The following is a 17,804-nucleotide window of genomic DNA, read 5'->3' as shown; positions in this document are numbered from 1 at the left end:
TGAATCAGAAGGACAAAAGCTTTTGAAAAAATCCTCCAAAAAGTGTCTCAAAAGGTATATATGGAGTTCAAATGTGTTGGCTATCTAAAAATGGCTTTTTTTTTTTTTTTGGCAGCAGTAAAAGCAAAGACCACAATCCCTTTTGCCAGGTTAGTACAGAGTTACAGTCCCTTATCTGAAATATTTGGCACTAGATATGTTTTAGATTTCAGAGTTTTTCCAATTCTAAAAGGAATTACAGTATGTCTGCCATGGAACAGGCCCCAGAAAGGTCTGGGACACCCCTGCAGCAAACTGTATGAACAGTCACACCAAGGAATAAAGACAGACTAATAATAGCCTCACCTCAGGTCAGGTCAGGCATTGCTGCCAAATGAGATTGCGCCAACCCTTCATAAGAAAAACATTTAGTGTTCAGAGCTTTTTAGATTTCAGTACCGCAGATGAGAAACTGACTACCTGCCAAATATTCAAAGATGTTATGGCAAAGCTACAGAGCAGTGGTTCTCAAAGTGTGGCCTCCAACCAGCAGCATCAGCATCACCTGGGAATGTGTAAAAAATGCAAATTTTCAGACTCCATCCCAGACTTACTGAATCAGAAACGCTGGAGATAGGGCCCAGCCTTTCAGGGGATTCTGGAACCCACTGCGGGGTGAGGACATTACATTACTGTAAAGGTTCAAGCATAGGAGTAAGGAGAACTAAGTCCTGGGTAACTAGCCATGGCACAGAATCTTTTGGTTTTTTTTTTTTTTGTAATTTGGTTTTAAATCTGCAAAATGAGGATTGAGTCTACCTGCCCTTTTCTTTAGCAGGATTGTCATGAAGCTGTCAAGGGAGAATACATATAAAAAGGTTTTATAAATAATAAGGTACTATATTATTTTAAATAAGAATAAAATTATAGAACATTATTAAATGGAACAAAACATAATTAAATGAAACAAAACTTAAATAGCAGATCAGTGATATCTAATAAGACAAAGTAAATAAATTAAAACATACAATGGTACTTCTGTGCCTGGAAAAGCAATATAAGAAAAATTCACTCACAATGTTATCTTCCTCAGGTTTCTTGTCTCTGGGAGATGCAGAGTCATGTTCTCAATCAGCTCAAATTAAAATGTGACGATATGTGAATAGATTGAAATAGTCAATGAAGCACACATATGAACGCATTTTCATATGCCCTATCCCGTTTCATTCCAGAAAAGATTTAAGACAATATTGAAAGATAGGTGGCATGTTCTGCTGTTTGTATTTCTGTGCTATGACCAGCAAAGAGAACAATCCAGACAGGCAGATAATATAATGGGAAGGGCCTTGAATGGAGACTCAGAAAACCTGAATTCTAATCCCAGCTCTGCCACTAATTAATATGTGACCTTGGACAAGTCCCTTGAATCTCTCTGGGCTTCAGTTTTCAGCTCTAAGCACCACTCTTTGGTTCAGTTCACTTATCCACTGCTCTTTTCCAGTTCCTGGAATTAGACTCTATAAACTGAGGTGGGGGGGGGCGGTGGGCGCAATATATGAATTCAGTGAAAATGGACATGTGATAAGCTGTCTCCCTTTCTACATATCAGGTGGGTTTCAGCATATCAAGCCTTCATAAAGTAATCCTACCATATGTTCTGGTTCCCCTTAAAGGCCAAGAGTATTATTTGCAGTGAGTTTCCATTAATGGCAATTATTTCTATTAAATAAAAAGTCTCATTAGGGAAAGCTCAGCCCATACGGGAATTCTCCTCTCTGCCATGGCCATAGCCCAGTGATTAGACTTCAGCCAAGGTCACTGCATCCTTTTCTCACTGCTCACCTTCGATCAGAGGTGACAGCATACAGCTGTCCTCTTCAAACCCTTTTGGCACTTTTTATCTTACCTGGCAAAGCCATATTTTGAGGGTTTCTTGGCTGAATCAACTGCCTCACGAGGTAAACAGCCCTGCAAAGGCACTGGCTTCTATTTACCAGAACTGTGCTTCTCATATATCCATAGATCAAAAGCTCTTAGAAGTACCACCACACTCAGAGCATAGTGGGTTGCCTGGAAATTGAAAAACTGGCCCCCAAGCAGCATAACACACCTTTTCCAATTTTCCAACACATGATTTCCAATTTTTATATGCTCATGTGGGAGGCAGTGAGGTGATTAAGAATAAGACTGTTGGGTATCAGATTGCCTTCCAACGGTTATTTATATCTCGGATAATTCATTTAACTACTCTATGCTATGATTTACACAGTGATAAACTGGGAGTATTAAATGATATTTTTTGTTAAATACCTAGGCCACTACCTAGAGCAGCACCTCCCATGTAACAAGAGCTTCCAATCAAAATTTTATCTTCCAGCTATTCTCTAGTTAAGTCATGGAAACTACATTCAGCTAAATCGTGGAACCTTCAGAAAGCCATGGTAAGACAGAAATATTTCCCCTCGAGCAGAAGATCACAATTCTCAGAAGAATGAAAACAGTTCCATTCATACTCACCAAACTCAAGCAAATACAACGGCACAAGTGCAAATAGTGTAAACCCAGCAAAACAAACTCCAGGTCAGTTTAGAAAAATCACATTATAGTTAGTCTTCAGCCATGCTATCCTGAACAAGCACAAAGCAGTCTGATCTCGGAAGCTAAGCAGGGTCGGGCCTGGTTAGTACTTGGATGGGAGACCACCTAGGAAGACCAGGTGCTGTAGGCGTAAAATATAAAAAATAAGGGATTGTAAGCTGATAAGGTCTTTGCAATCTGTGAGGTCAACCAAGGGTTGCCTCGCCTAAAAAAAAAGAAAAAAGAAAACAAAGAAAGAAAGAAAAAGAAAAATCACATTGTCTATTTAGGGTAGTTCTATTAATAAAAGTGCTCCAGTGCATAATTTAGTTTAAATACTGCTATACTCATACCATGTTTTTATAAGATTTATATGTTTTTAAGCAAAATGAGACCATGCTGAAATTTATCTAGAATATTATGTCAAAATAAATTCTAATTGCATGTGATTAGAATGCTCCATATATGGCAATGAAAATGAAAAGCAGGTTTTTCATTACAGTTGCTTCCTAGAAACCTGTCAGAAAAAAAACACCTGAAAAAAACATTTCTCCTTGAGAGATCCAACATAAAGCTATTTCCTGTGTCCACTAGATGGCAGACTTGGGTTCATAGGGTCATTTGCTCACCCATCAATAGCTACAGGTGCAGAAACTGAAGACTGGGTCCCAAGCACAGTCTTCAAACAATACAAAGAATCTATTACGTGCAATATTTGGTGCTAAGTTCTGTGGAACAAAGAACATAACCAACCTAAATCCTCCTCTCGAGGAGCTAATCGTCTAGTAAAAGAGAAATAAATCCAGATAAAGTGATGACGGTGGAGATGGAACACCAGAGGAGTTCAAAAGAAGGAAGATAGTCATGCAGCAGGGCAGTGATGTGGAGGTAGGAAGTGAAGCAACCAGGGAAGGCTTAGTGGAGGAAGAGGCATTTGAAGTATGCCTTGAAGGAGGAGTAAAGTTTGTATGAGTAGAATGAGAGAAGAGGAGTAGAGGAGGAAGGATATCCAGGAGTCAGGAAGAGCCTAGATAAAGGCCTAAAGGCAGGCAATTCTCTGCTTCCTCTTCCCAAAGCCTTTACTCTTTCTAAAGGAAATAACTCTTGTGACACAACTTAAATCTTTCTTGTCAGACAAGAAATGTTTGAGTCCCTCAAGATTAGAAGCACAGTTCTAGCCCTCTGGGTGTTCTCAGACACCGATATGGTGTCTGGGTCATACCAGGTGCTCAAAAGTGCTTACTGAATGTATAAATAAAATTAATGAATGAATGATGTTCTACAAGTTATGCTCTGCAATATGGCAGCCAACTAGCCATTTATTTAAATTTAAATTAATTAAAATAAAATAAAATAAAATTTATAAATGCAGTCTCTCAATTGCACTATCTCCCTCTCAAGTGCTCAGTAGCCACACGTGGATGGTGGCCATCGGTGCAGATACACAGTACTCCCATCATTGCAGAAAGTTCTATTAGTCAGAACTATTCCAGAAAGTAAAAATTATCTCAAGAACTAATTATTATTGAGCGTAATTTTCTTTATCTCTGTGTGTGTATATATATGTGTATATAATGTTTTTTGTTTGCCTAAAAATACTTACTTTCCTTAGATCCCCGCCTTTCCTTCTTGCTCAGTATTGTGGCTCACTGACTCCAGCCAGGCTGCTTCCCAGGCTCCCTGGACACTGGATGTGTTAACAAAAGTCCGGATGCAGGGAAAGCGGGAGGGTCTCTCTCCGCACACTGCCCCATGTTGGCTTTAGGAGACAGCCCTGGCCATGAGCGGCAGCATATCCAGCTCTTTTACAGTAGAGAGAGGTCAAGCTAAAATGCTTAGCTCATTAGTCACCACCTTCCGTAGCAGGAGAAAGAGAACTCATGTTGCAGTCTGAGCAGTTCTCCAGCTGGTACCATCTGCATGCAGCAGGTTGACACGAAGAGACTGCAGACATCACAGATGTTTAGCTCTATACTGAAGACTCTAAACATGTAAACAGCATCCTCCCACGAGGTTCTAGGACCCACTGGTGGCCTTCGCTGCTGGGCACTGGGGATACCACTTCTTCCCCACAGCCCTTCAGCCTTGGGGGTAGGGCCGTGGGATGGGATTAGTGCCTTCTTGCTTTGTTAATCTCTGGTTTGTCTCTCACTGTTGCCTGTTCAACTTCTTAGCTTGTTCAATGCCTTTAAACTAGTTCCCAGTATTAAATTCCTTTCCTTGAACTACCTGGTGTGAGATCCATTTTTCTGACTGAACACTGACTAATATATTATGCCTAACCAGGTGTCATATTTGAAGGCAAGCAATTATTGGTAGAAAACTAGCAAATTTGGATTATCTAGTCAGATAAGAAGCAAACCTTGAAGGTGTTCATGTTCTCATATCCCAGGTGCAGCATAATTAGCATTACTTTGCTCTAAGGAGGGCATTTCTATTATCCTAAAGCCCATTTAATTTTTTAAAATTTATTTATTATTTTTTAGGCAAGGCAATCCTTGGTTGACCTCACAGATTTCAAGGACCCTGTCAGCTTACGATCCCTTATTTTTTTATTTTTTTATGCCTACAGCATATAGTCTTCCTAGGTAGTCTCCCATCCAAGTACTAACCAGGCCCGACCCAGCTTAGCTTCCGAGATCAGACAAGCACGTTCAGGGTGGCATGGCCGTAGACAGCCCATTTAATTTTTATTAGTTTTTACTGCCATTATTTTTCCATTTTCCACAGAAAGCAAGTGAGTCTCAAAGATGTCTCATAACTCATCCAACGACAGATAGATACAAAGAAGAGAATCTCAAAGCTAAGTCTGTCACAATGATGAGAAACAAATGCAGCCTTGCACAAAAATAATATTTACTACATGTTCCATTTATATGAAATTCTTAAACAGGAAAAACTCATCTAAGGTGAAAAAAGTCAAACAGTGCTTGCTTTCGGGGGGTGGGCAGATCGCTTGGGAAGTGATACAAGAGAACGTTTTGGAGGAATAGGTATACCCTCCATGAGGAAAAAGGGATGGGGCACGAAACTGTACACATTTGTCAAAATTGTAAAGTTAAGAGTTTTCATTACAACATATATAACTTATCTGGCAAAAGATGCACTGAAAAAAATCTAATCAAGCATGAGGAGGAGGTTTCCGGAATTATGGATCAAGCAAGAACAGCAGAATGCTGATGATTGTTGAAGTTGAGGTTCATCATACATATTCCACTTACTTTGCACATGTTTGAAATTTCCCATAAGAAAACATTTTTTTTAATCATAAAAAGAACCTCTAGATTTCTCTGACACCAAGGCTCAAGCTCTTTTCACCAGCCACTTTGCTTCGAAACAAATTTAAGTACATTCACACACAGAAGGACAATTGCAATCCAAGGAAAATACAGAAGAGAGGTACAAACCCACAAGGAGGGGGATTGGGCAATCAGTCAGAGCATAAGCAGCATCCTACATTAGGCCAAGGAATTGCATTTGATAGAAGGGGCACCATCACCTTGCTCCTACTTTGCATCTTTGCATTGCCATTATAAATAACACTCAGGCTGGAAAGAGCAGAGCACTCGTGGTACGAGGAAGCAGAAGCGCAAAACATATGAAGACATGCAAATGAATCAAAGTTCTAGAAGCAGAAAATTCTTTAAGCAACTTTGGAGGAAAATGAAAAAGAGAGAGAAAGCCAGAAGACTAAGGTCAGGCAAATACAGTCCTAATTATTTAAGAGGAAAAAAAAACTTTTGAAAGGTTCCCTGTGGCCACAGGGTACAGTCTGGGTTCCACAGGAGGAATACAAGCAATGTTCTCTGTGAACTGCTCTGCAGCTTTGTCTCTTGTCTCTCCTGGCTCCTTCTTTGCACTCTGATGATAGCAAATTTTTTTGTAGCTACCTGCACTCCACCTGCTACTTCAGGCTTCTGCAGTTTTTTTCATGCTGTTTCCTCACATTGGAATGACATTAGTCTCCTTCCATTTACTCTTAAAGACTCAGTTCAGGAATTACTTTCTTTAGGAAGAGTCTCCAGAAACTCGGGCCCCTCCCTGATGCTCCCACAGCATCCTACCTTTTTGCCTCCCACAGTGCTGATGATAGTTAAGGTATCTGATTGGGTACTAACCTTCCCACTAGGCTATCATCAGCTCCTCCAGGGCTCCATCACGTGCTATTCATCTCTGTACTCCCAGATTCTAGCCCAGTGCTTCGTACTCTGCAGGTGCACAATAAATGCTTGTTATACTATTATATAGCTGTTTTGGAGCTGGTGATTCTATGTGGCTTGTGAATACAAAGAAAATCGTAGTGGCCTTATAACTTTCCTGAGGCTGCGCAAGACTCATCCATGTCCCCCACCTATTGTCTCCACTGGGATCAAGAGTCATGCCTTCAATTAGGTTGTCAAGTTCTGAGAGAGCGATGTTTCAAGTGGGTATTGAGATTACCAAAGAGCCTGTAACTATCACTCCCACTGTCATCTCGTCAGACGATTTTGGAATGGAGGCTAAAGGAATGCTGGCAAAATTCCTCTATCACATCACAAAAAGTAGTTTTGTCAAACATCTACCTCGATGATGATCGTTTATCTTATGAAATGATAAGAACAAAGAGAAATAATCAAAGAACATTGTTTTTTGAGACCAAGAAAAACTAGCCACTCTCTTTGAATGAATTCTGGTTAAAATATTTAGATGTAAAATGTTTGCTTGATGTTAAAAGCAAAACAACTGAAGATATGATCACAAGAAAACCAGAGGAGATTTCAAGGCAATTGATATCAGAGAATGATCTTATTGAAATAGAGGACTCTTAAAGAGAACTTAGGGCAAAGAAGGCAAATTCTGTGTCACTGATTCTGTAACATTGTGAAATTGTTCCAAGTCCTATCCGACATCTTTTTTCAAAACTGTTAATATTCTATAAATATTTTTAGACAAATGGAGTGCCAAATATACTGCCTGACCATGATAATGTTTTCACTGCACCTGTGGTCTTTTTAGAGTACAGATTCAAACTCCAGGGCTGAGCCACACCAGTTAGAAAATCAAGTCGTTTTACTTTGCTTTGCATAAGACATAACTTTAGATAGGTTCTCTGTGGAATGTGACATTTGGAACTTTCCTATCTTCCTTTATTTTTTATGTAATGCATTGCTGTTCAGTTATTGACCTGTTGTAATTAAAAATCAATCAAACAAACCAAAAACTGTGATTACCACAAATTTTCTTTACTTTATAGAAGTCCAATTGAGCCATGTTAACCTTATTTCTGTTAGGACTACTAGTATAAGGGAATGTCATACGCAGTGTTGGGCATAACTTCAAATAGAGAACCAAGGCTTAGGGAGTTAAAGGAGAGTATAATTGGGACTTGGAGCAGTGAACATCATTTTTGGAAGCACATTCATCTTGGGAAAGTTTCTCTCTCCGTTTCCTGATATATAAAATAGTTATAATAGCAGCTCCCTTGTAGGAGGTTGAGTGAGGAAACGTATGTCAAATGCCCAGAGGCGTATTCGGATGTCATGGCAGCCACACGAATGGCAGGAGGGATGAGTATCTCAGGACATCCCTGGACAAAGGAGGTTGAGACAAAGACCAGCCAGGCCTCGAATCCACAGCTCCTGTGTCAGAGGGAGAGGTGTGTTCTGTGGAGTCAGGCAGCCTGGAGCACATCCCAGCTCCATTTCTCAAGCTCTCAGACCTGGACACATTACACAACTGCTCCGCACATCAGTTTTCTCGTTTGCTATTATAATCAGTCCCCTGAATTGCTTCCCCTATGATAGAGTTTTCAGACAAACTGGTGATAATAACAGTATCTACACTTCATTAGGCAGTTGTGAGGATTGATTGAGATCATGAAAGGAAAGAGCCTGGCACATAACAAGGTCTCAAAAAATGTGGCTGCTTAACTGCAGCTGACAAACTGGAGGACAGGCTGGTACAAGAGGAGTGATGTACTAAACCGGAGCACTGGGGAAGAGTTATGGTGCCTGACTTTGTCAGAAGGTGTATGTGTAGGGTGGGCATCTTCGCTTATGAGGCTGATGTGAGCAGCAGAGTATGTTGCCATTGGTTTCCTTCTTCAGTGGACCATCTACTCTATTCTCAGGGCTGCGAGCTAACAAAACCATTGAATACGTCTCTTATTCCATCCTAAGGACGAGATGACAGTGGGAGTTGGGGACTTATAGTTGATTAAACTAGCAATCACAAGAATACTGATTGTTAGAGGATGTCGACTCAGAGGATTGTAGCAGGTTAGAGAGTGTGTTTACTGTGTTCACCGGCAACACAAAAGTGGAGGGAGGAAGGCTTTGAAAATGGGGCCTTACACTTTGGAGATGCTCAGAAATTATTTGTTGCATGAATGAATGAAAGAAAAATCAAGATTTATAAGGTTCTCAATAGGCTAAATGACAGGTCAAAAATCAGGATGGAATATAAAGGGGATAAATGTTAAGTTTTGCCAAATGATAGAGATATTTTTCTGATAGAAGTAAATGCAACAGAGATTTAGGAGTTGTCGTCCATTACCAGCCTAACAGGTAACCATATAAGGTGATTTAAAAATGTAGACTAAAGCCATGCTATAAGATTCAGAGAGGAAACAGGCCCTCTGAACTGGCCATGGTCATGCCTTGTGGTGTCCTGTATTCAGTTTTAGGGTAATGCTTTAGGAGCTTCATTTATGTTCTGGAGCAGATACAAAGGTGAAAAACTAGTAAGAGTCTGAAAACTCTATCACATGGAAGCAATTCATGGGACTGATCATTCTTAGTCCAGAAATAGAAAGAAGACTTACTGAGGACATGAGAGCTTCAGAATTTAAATATTTGAAGGGCCAGCAAGTAGAAAATGAAGATGAATTAGCTTTATTAGTAAACTGATAGAATATTTATTGAATGTCTATACATTTTACAAATATTGATTGGCCACTTGTTCTGACAGGCACTGTCCTAGATGTGGGGGGAAAGGTCTCTGTCCTTATGAAGCTAATGCTTAATAGAAGATGGGGAAGACAGTCAATAAACAAGTAAAAGACGAATAATTTCTGATCATGGAAAGATGGAACTGTACACGGTGTCTGCCTTCAAACATTTGCCTTCAAATCTAGTAGGATATTCTTACCCTTTGTTGTTCCATTAATTATATGAAGAAACACTGTAATTCAATGAAAGAAAGAAATTTCTCCCAGTAGAGCATGGACTCTGTCAAAAAGTGATAGAATGAATTCTACCATCGGAAATTTTATAAACAAATCTGCATGGCCAAATTTTAGGGCCGCTCTGGGGAACTGCGGAGTAGGGAAAAAACTAGATGGTGCCAAGAGCTCTGGAATTCTTTGACCAATACAATTGAAAAAATGGTAGGTGGCGACGTAGGGTTGCTAATTTTTTTAATATTTCTCAGCATGTTAACAGAAACCATACTATTATTAACATCTTTTAATTACAGAAAGGTCATTTTCTTAGAGATCTACACATGACACAATATCGGAATAAAAAGTTCTCTAAGTTAAGTAAATTTGGTTATATTAACATTTCATAACATTGGCCTTACTCTTCTAATTTTGCAACAGACCATCAAAAATTTCACCATCAGCCTAAAATTGTCCAGAGACTGCAATTTGAAAACGGAACCGGTAGACCTTTAAGTTCTTCCTCATATTTTAAAAATGTTTATGTATTATCAAAATTTAGTATACTGTTTATATGTGTGGTTTTGGAGTTATGTTAATGAATTTAAAACCAAGTCTCAAACTAGCTATGGGAAAGTTATTTAACTTCTCTGAATCTTAGTTTTTACTCCTGTGATATGGAGATAATAAAATTACTTACTCATAAGAATTCACTGCAATAAAGCGAATGAAGCACTCAGTATAGTGAGTGGCATGCATTAAGCGTTCAATAAAAAATGATAGCTAATAACTCTTTTTGTCAGATCTTCTGCCTCAAAAGAAATGATGAGGTGCAGGGCATTTCTTAATGATAATGGTGTCAGTACACACCATTTTCTAAATACTCTTATTCCTCATAAAGAATAGATTGCTTTATTTAGCATGTAATACTTGAACCCTGTCCTCTACTGACATGAGAGTAAATAAGCATCCCAATTAGTTACTAAAAGGATGGTTTTGTCTTTCTCTCCTATATTACTTGTTTTCCTAGGCTCCTACTTCTGACTGCTCTTGCCTACCTTTTCTGGCATTAACCAGTTTCTCCGTAGAATGCTAGACCACTTACTGCTTTTTTTTTTTTTTTGTCTCCTCTATTTTCTTTTCCACCTGCCTGCTTTCTTATGAGTCTACCAATGGTACTGCTTTTCCTTACCTCCTCCCAACCCTGCCTGCTACTGCCAACATGACCAGCACTCTTAGCACACTTTGAGAGTAAATAAGAAACTTTGACATTAATGTCAATAAATCTTGCTTCATTTCTTTAGCAGGCAATAGAATTTGTCTGAATGCTGCGATGGAAACTTATATCCTTAGGCCTATGACTTCAAGTCTGAAGCTCAAGCAATATGAAAGATGACTGATGTTTGGAAGTTGAGCTACCAGTCAACCTGCCATGACTCATGCTTCTTGACAATGCCCAGCAGTGTCTATTCAAAAGAATGCATTGTTCTAACAATAGCTAATGCTTCTCTGGTAAGGAAGTGATATTGTGGCTTCATTAACAGTGATCAGATGTAAGTCCTTGACAGGTGCTGAGCACCCTAGAATTCAAGAACTCTATTTTTCAGCAGCAGTAAATCTAGACAAAAAGGTGCTGAAATAAGATCTTTATATAGAAGTCCACTGAGAGATATCAGTGGAGCTCCTATGATTTGGCATTTGCATAAACTAAAATGTGCTGAATAAGTCCTGAATTACTTTTCATTACTGCCTATGCCAGTTCCACATTTATGACTTATTAATTTAAAATGTGGCTGGGCAAGCGAGAGGAAAAAAGCATAGAGTGGTATAATTAGTGAACACAAGCCAAGAATAAAAAACTGCTCCAAAAGTCAAGACATTCGAACTCGTTTTAGAGAATTCTTTTATAGACATGGGTTATGTCTAAGCAATTCTTCAGGATCTTAGTAAATAAGTGGAAGTTCCTCCTTGACGGAGATACTGCTATACATTTTACTCATGCCCTTTATTTTTCTTTTCCCTTTAAATTTTCTATATAAAAAGTAGACCACATGGGACCTTGTGGGCCACTGTAAAGCTTTTTTTGCTTTTATCCTTGGTGAGACAGGAGCCACTGGAAGGTTTTGAGCAAAGGGGAGACAGGATCTGCCTTACTTTTTAACTGGATCTCTCTTAATGCTTTCTGGGGATCTGGGCAAAGAAGGCAGACCAGTTAATGGGCAACTGCAGTAATCCTGGTGAGAGATGATGGTGGCTTAGCCCAACCAGGGTAGAAGCAGTGGAGATGATTAAAATGGTAGTAATCATTTATTTTGAAGAAGCGCTAAATGAATTCATTGATTAGATGTGTTTTACAAGAAAAAGAGGAGTCATGGATGACTACAAGACTTTTGATTTGACCAACTAGAAGGCAGAGTTGCTATTTCCTGAGATGGCGGGGGGGCGGGGAGAGACAGACCATGAATTTGACTTTAGATATGTAAAGTTTGAGAGGCCTTGACATCAAGTAGAGATGTCAAGGAGCAGATGAAGATCTAAGTTGGGAGTTCAGGGCACAGATCCAGTCCAAATACATGCATTTGGGAGTTGTCAGTGCACCTGTGGTGGTTAAAGCCATGAGATGGAATGCGTCCAGGGAGAGAGGAAAGACAGATTCAAGGCTGAATATAGGACATAACTTGAGGTCGGGAAAAGGAAGAGGAGTCACCAAAGGGGCAAGAAGAGGCCATAAATAAGGTAGCGTCCCAAGAACCAGATGAAGAAAATGTTTCAGCAAGGAAAGAATGATCAGCTGTATCAAAGGCTGATCTCCATAATATTCAAAAACAATTTACAGATGTAATCAAATTTTTATTCCTTTCAAAATTAAAAAACACTTCTAATATTAATTACACATTTCAAATCAAAATTTCAAAGCTAATTTGTCAGATACTCTAATATGTCAGACTGTTTCAAATACCTTTAATAACAAATAAACACAAATAAAATTAATGGTGACAAGACATATTCTTAAACTTAACACAAAAGCATTGAGGCTGTGGAGGTTGGCTCATTTCACCATTTCTCTGCTTTCTTTAACGTCTTCCATGGTTGTAAAGTCATTTTTCCAATTCAGGAGGAAATATTTATCCAATCAGGGGTGCCATATTCATTAGGTCAAAGATTCAAGACTGAGACATACTTAATTATCTGTCAAATTCAATATGAAGTCAGGGAATCTGGACACTGTGTATTTCAAAGCCAATTCTCCCCAAATTTCAGGTGAATAAACTGATTCCTTTCTAATCGTTGACATCTGTGTGCTATGTCAGCAGGGGACCCTATGCACAGTCATTCCAGTTGAAATATAGTTTCACAGCTCTGCATATCACACATTTCCTAAAATATATTTTAAGTTACACCTTCATTCAATTTTTATCATAAGCTTATTTCAATGTTTTATCACCAAATTAAGGTAGAAGAAATTCTGCATCTTTAACCAAGTTGCAGCTAATTTCTTTTACCTTAGATTAGATTCAACTAATGTATTTGTTCCTTGATTGAATTCCACTTTCCTTTCCTATTTTTCTTGTCTGGATCTTGGCCATATGCTAGAATTATTTTTATTGAAGAGAAGATTGAATTTAAGGTCCACGGAGCAGTGGGACCAAGCACATATTGGATTTCTTTATTCCAGGGCATAACACTGACAGCTACTGCCCCAAGGTTTGTTAGAATGGTGTTCAGAACTGTGAAGGAGCCACAGCCTACACGTCCTTGGCTGTAAGAATACCACACAGGGTCTACGGCTATGCCATCCAGAATGTGCCCGATTTTGTCTGATCTCGGAAGCTAAGCAGGGTTGGGCCTGGTTAGTACTTGGATGGGATACCATCTAGAAATACTAGATGCTGTAGGTGTTAAAAAAAAAAAAAAAAAAAAGAATACCACAGAGAAGAGCTATAGACTCAAGGATGAGGTCTGGAGGAACCACAAAGGAAGGTCCATATGACTTATTCATTCAAAAGACATTTATTTAGCACCTTGAAATGGACTCAAGTTTCTGTCCCTCCAAATTCATATTTTGAAACCCTAACCCTCAATGGGATGGTATTAAAAAGGCGGAGTCTTTGGAAGGTAACTGTGTCAAGAGGGTGGAGCCCTCATAAATGAGATTAGTGTCTTTATAAGGAGAGACATAAGAGCTTTCTCTCTCTCTCTCTCTCTCTCTCTCTCTCTCTCTCTCTCTCTCTCTTTCTCTCTCTGTCTCTCTCTCCCTCTCTCAGAAACAGCAAGAACACAGCCATCTGCAAAATTAGGAAGTGGGCCTTCACTAGAAACTGGTTCTGCCAGAACCTTGATCTTGGACTTCCCAGCCTTCGGAACTGTGAGAAATAAACATTTGTTGTTAAAGCCATCCAGTCTATGTTATTTTTATTATAACAGCCTGAGCTAACTAAGCCACACCTACCATTTCCCTGGCACCGTGCTAGGTGCTAGGCAGGGTTGAGATGCATCTATGTCCACTGGCATGGCTGTGCTGGTAATTTACAACTGGAATTTACTCTGATTGGTCAGTCATTGTTCTATATTGGCTGTTACATATAATGAATATCATCCCTGATGCCAAAGGTACTAAAATGTATAGAATACATTTCTGTCTGTTAAGGATTTTTGTTTTAATGATCTCACAAAGACAACTCTCCCTTCTGATCCCTATTACCACAACCTCGATAGCCAAATAATAAACAGTAACCCAAGATATGCTTTTTAGACCTGTTGAAGTTACTGTGCTTACCAATAAATGGCCTAGTATGTCTCCACTTATGTAACATTCTAAAACTGACAAAATTAAAGATATGGGAACCAGTCAGTGTTTTCCAGGGTTTGGGGGGGAGGGGCACAACTATATGGGGTCATCCAAGGGAGTTCCCTTGCAGCGAGGGAACAGTCCTCTATGCTGATTGTAGTAGGAACATAAATCTCCACATGCAACAAAATTTCATAGAACTACACACACACACACACACACACACACACACACACACACACACACACACACACATTGAATGTACGTAGAAGTTGATGAAATCTGAATAAACTCTGTAATCTACTTATTAGTATAATCTCAATGTCAATTTCTGGTTTTGATAATGTACTATAGTTACGTAAGATGTTACCTTTGGGGAAAGCTAGAGGAAGGGTACATGGAACCTCTCTGTACTATTTTTCATCTTCTTGTGAATCTATAATTATTTCAAAAAATTTGAAGAAAAATTATATATTAATTCATTTAAAATAATAATAGGCCCTTTATGTATACACGAATTAATGTGCTATATGATATTAAAGCTTTTTCATTTTAAGTCAGCTCTTCCTGTCCCAAAGTAGCCAAGAATGAACAGTTTTCGATGATCACTTAAGCTCTGCATCCTCATCCAGCTATGACTTGCCATCACTATATCTTCATTTATCTTAACATGTTTGATTCATAAAATTATCATGTGCAAAAATCTTTTAAACTTTGCATTCTCTTTAGTGCAGAAGCTCTAATACTAGGACAACATCCTATATGTAAATAGATCATTATTTATGTGCACCGAAATTTAAGAATAAACACATTCGTCACAGCATAGTTTATGACAGCAGAAACCTAGAAAAAAATCTAAATATCCAGAACAGGTGATAATAAGTACCCTTTGATAGATACCCAGAATGTCAAATTAAAGACAATCAAAGTGTTATTTGTAGAAGAATACTTAGTGATTTGGAGAGCTGCCCTTAATATTTTACGAAGCGAAAAAACATTTTAAATAGGGTATATAGCAATATATATATATGTATTTGCATAGAAAAAAACAGATATTTAAATGTTAATGGTGGTTTTCTCTGCATGATGACATTACAAATAATGTTTATTTTCTTCTTTTGAATTAGCTCAATTTCTTAAAATGTCTACAGTGAATTATAATAAATATAAAATTTAAAAAATACTGCATACTTTAAATCCAGTGTTTCTAAAATGTAATGAGAGGGCAGAATTCCAAAAATGTTTTCATAGTGATCCGCAACTACTGCTCTGAGAATTTTTAATGTGGTGTTTTCCTTAAGCTGATAACCTTAACAAAATAATATAGATATATTCTGGATCAACTGGATGATCACGATATGTCAGAGATGACCACTGCCCATATTTGTGTTTATTTTGATGTCTGCAAAGTTGATGAGCACTACTACCCTAAATCTTACAAACTAATGAGAAAAAAAACCAAAGTCAAATGCGACAAGCAATGTATTCATAGCTTATAAAGGTCACAGCCCACTTCACAAATTAGGGTTTGCAGAATTTCCAATAGAGAAAGTCCTGAGAGAATATCAGGCATGCAGAACTCAAAAGAACTTGCCCTAAGTAATCAGTATCCAATTGACATTGTAATCAGTGGTTAAACTTTAGCAAAGAGTATAGTCGGTCAGCGTTATATGAAGTTTGTTTTTAGTTTTTATTGTATTTAATTTATACATTTGTTTTGGTCTTATATAAAAGCCATAACGATAGGGATTTTGTGCCTTTTTAGTTTTGTTTCATACTCATTTAAGTATTATGTTGTTAAAAAATATTAAATTGACTGGAGTCTATACAAATATTTTTATTTTTGAAAGTGTCTGAACCCTGCTCAAGTATGAGAAGCACAGTTCTAGAACCAAAAGTATTCCCTGTGCATGAGCAAGTACCTTAGAAGCCACATAAACTCAGGGCATTGAGATGCTATTTAGTCTTGTGTACTGACACTCCTAACAGGATGTCACAAACAGAGGAGTGGACCTGGTTTCAAAAGTTTGTTACTAAATCGATTATTTGGAACCCCAAATACATTTCCCCCCTCACAGAAATTATATTAAAAACAGTGTTAAACTCCCAGGTCAGCTGACTAAAGCTCTTTTAATATAAAATGTTCCTGAACCAGGAAGAACGACGTGTCCTGGTGATAAGGGGACATTTTTAAAGTGTTCCCTGCTACAAAATAAATGCTATCATACATTCATAGAATCCTCTGAAATTTGCAAACACCTTCACATAGCCTGTCTGTTTTAATCTTCACATTACGACAGTTCGATAAATAACATCACATCTCCTTTTATAGAATTTTAAGAATGGCTTCTCTCTGCCTTAGCCCTATTCCCTATGGCAGGAAAGCACTTCTTAAGATATACCCTCCACGGATCACCTGAATGAGAAACATCTCGTTGTTAAACAGGAACATTTCTGAGCTCCCGCCTTGGTCACTGTCAGAGAATCTCTGGGAAAGGACAAAGGACTCTGCTTTTCAACAAGTTTCCTAGCGAATATTATACACACTAAATTCTGAGGACCACCAGCCTAGTATAATCAAAAGTACAACCACAGCCATGTTTTCCGGAGATAAATTTGGCGCAGTCAAGGATCTCGATGCCCACAGCGGGTTGAACATTCTGGTAAAGGTACTGCTCCTTCTGTTCATTCACAAAACCCTTCCATGCAGTCCATGTTTGCCCACAGGTTCCATTAAGAGTCTCATGGCCCCGGAATTGCCTCCTTTCTCCCTCTTTCCTTCCAACTTGGGCAGGACCCAGCTCACGGTCTTGTCTCTTTCTGCTTGTTTGAGGACACTTGTTGCCCATTCCTACCACTAAGCCTTTGTCAGCACCCCCAAGGGTATCCTTACAGTTTGAATTTGGGGAAAGGGTTGAATTCGGGTTTCTTCCTTCATAGAATATCCTTGAATTCTTTGTGCATCCCTCTCAGAAGTAAGTCCATTCCTCTCAGAGCTCTAATTATCAAAGGTATTGAAAGGCGTAGAGAGATAAAAGCACAGCAAAAGCCCTCATACTGTTTCCCTGAAAGTGTTCCTGGTTGATTTTTATTAATGTAACAAAGGAAGCTGGTCCATGATGCCCCTAGTTTGAGTATGCTCAGTTCTGTTTTGAAGTAACTTTTAAACTACAGTGGAATTAGCTGGCATTAATTTAATTTCTCCCTAACATTTCCCTAAAGCTTTCTAAAGCCTTCATAATTGTTGGCACATCTTTATTTATGTGGCAAACTTATGTCCTTTAATTCTAAATAATAAATACAGTAACTCTTTGGACAATG

General features: G+C 38.6%; 1 protein-coding gene and 2 pseudogenes across 2 annotated transcripts in view; 2 read left to right on the top strand and 1 right to left on the bottom strand.

Moving 5' to 3' along the window:
- The window catches only part of RCAN2 (regulator of calcineurin 2), a 238,032-nt gene that overhangs the window by 137,464 nt on the left and 82,764 nt on the right, over positions 1-17,804 (bottom strand). The window lies entirely within an intron of this gene.
- Positions 2,589-2,707, top strand: LOC112475064 (annotated as a pseudogene).
- LOC112475008 lies at positions 13,475-13,593 on the top strand (annotated as a pseudogene).

Source organism: Pteropus alecto, unplaced genomic scaffold (genome assembly GCF_000325575.1).
Source record: "Pteropus alecto unplaced genomic scaffold, ASM32557v1 scaffold7, whole genome shotgun sequence".
Classification (NCBI taxonomy): Eukaryota; Metazoa; Chordata; class Mammalia; order Chiroptera; family Pteropodidae; genus Pteropus; species Pteropus alecto.
Note: the sequence above shows the minus strand (reverse complement) of the source record. Positions and strands in the feature narration are given on the sequence as shown.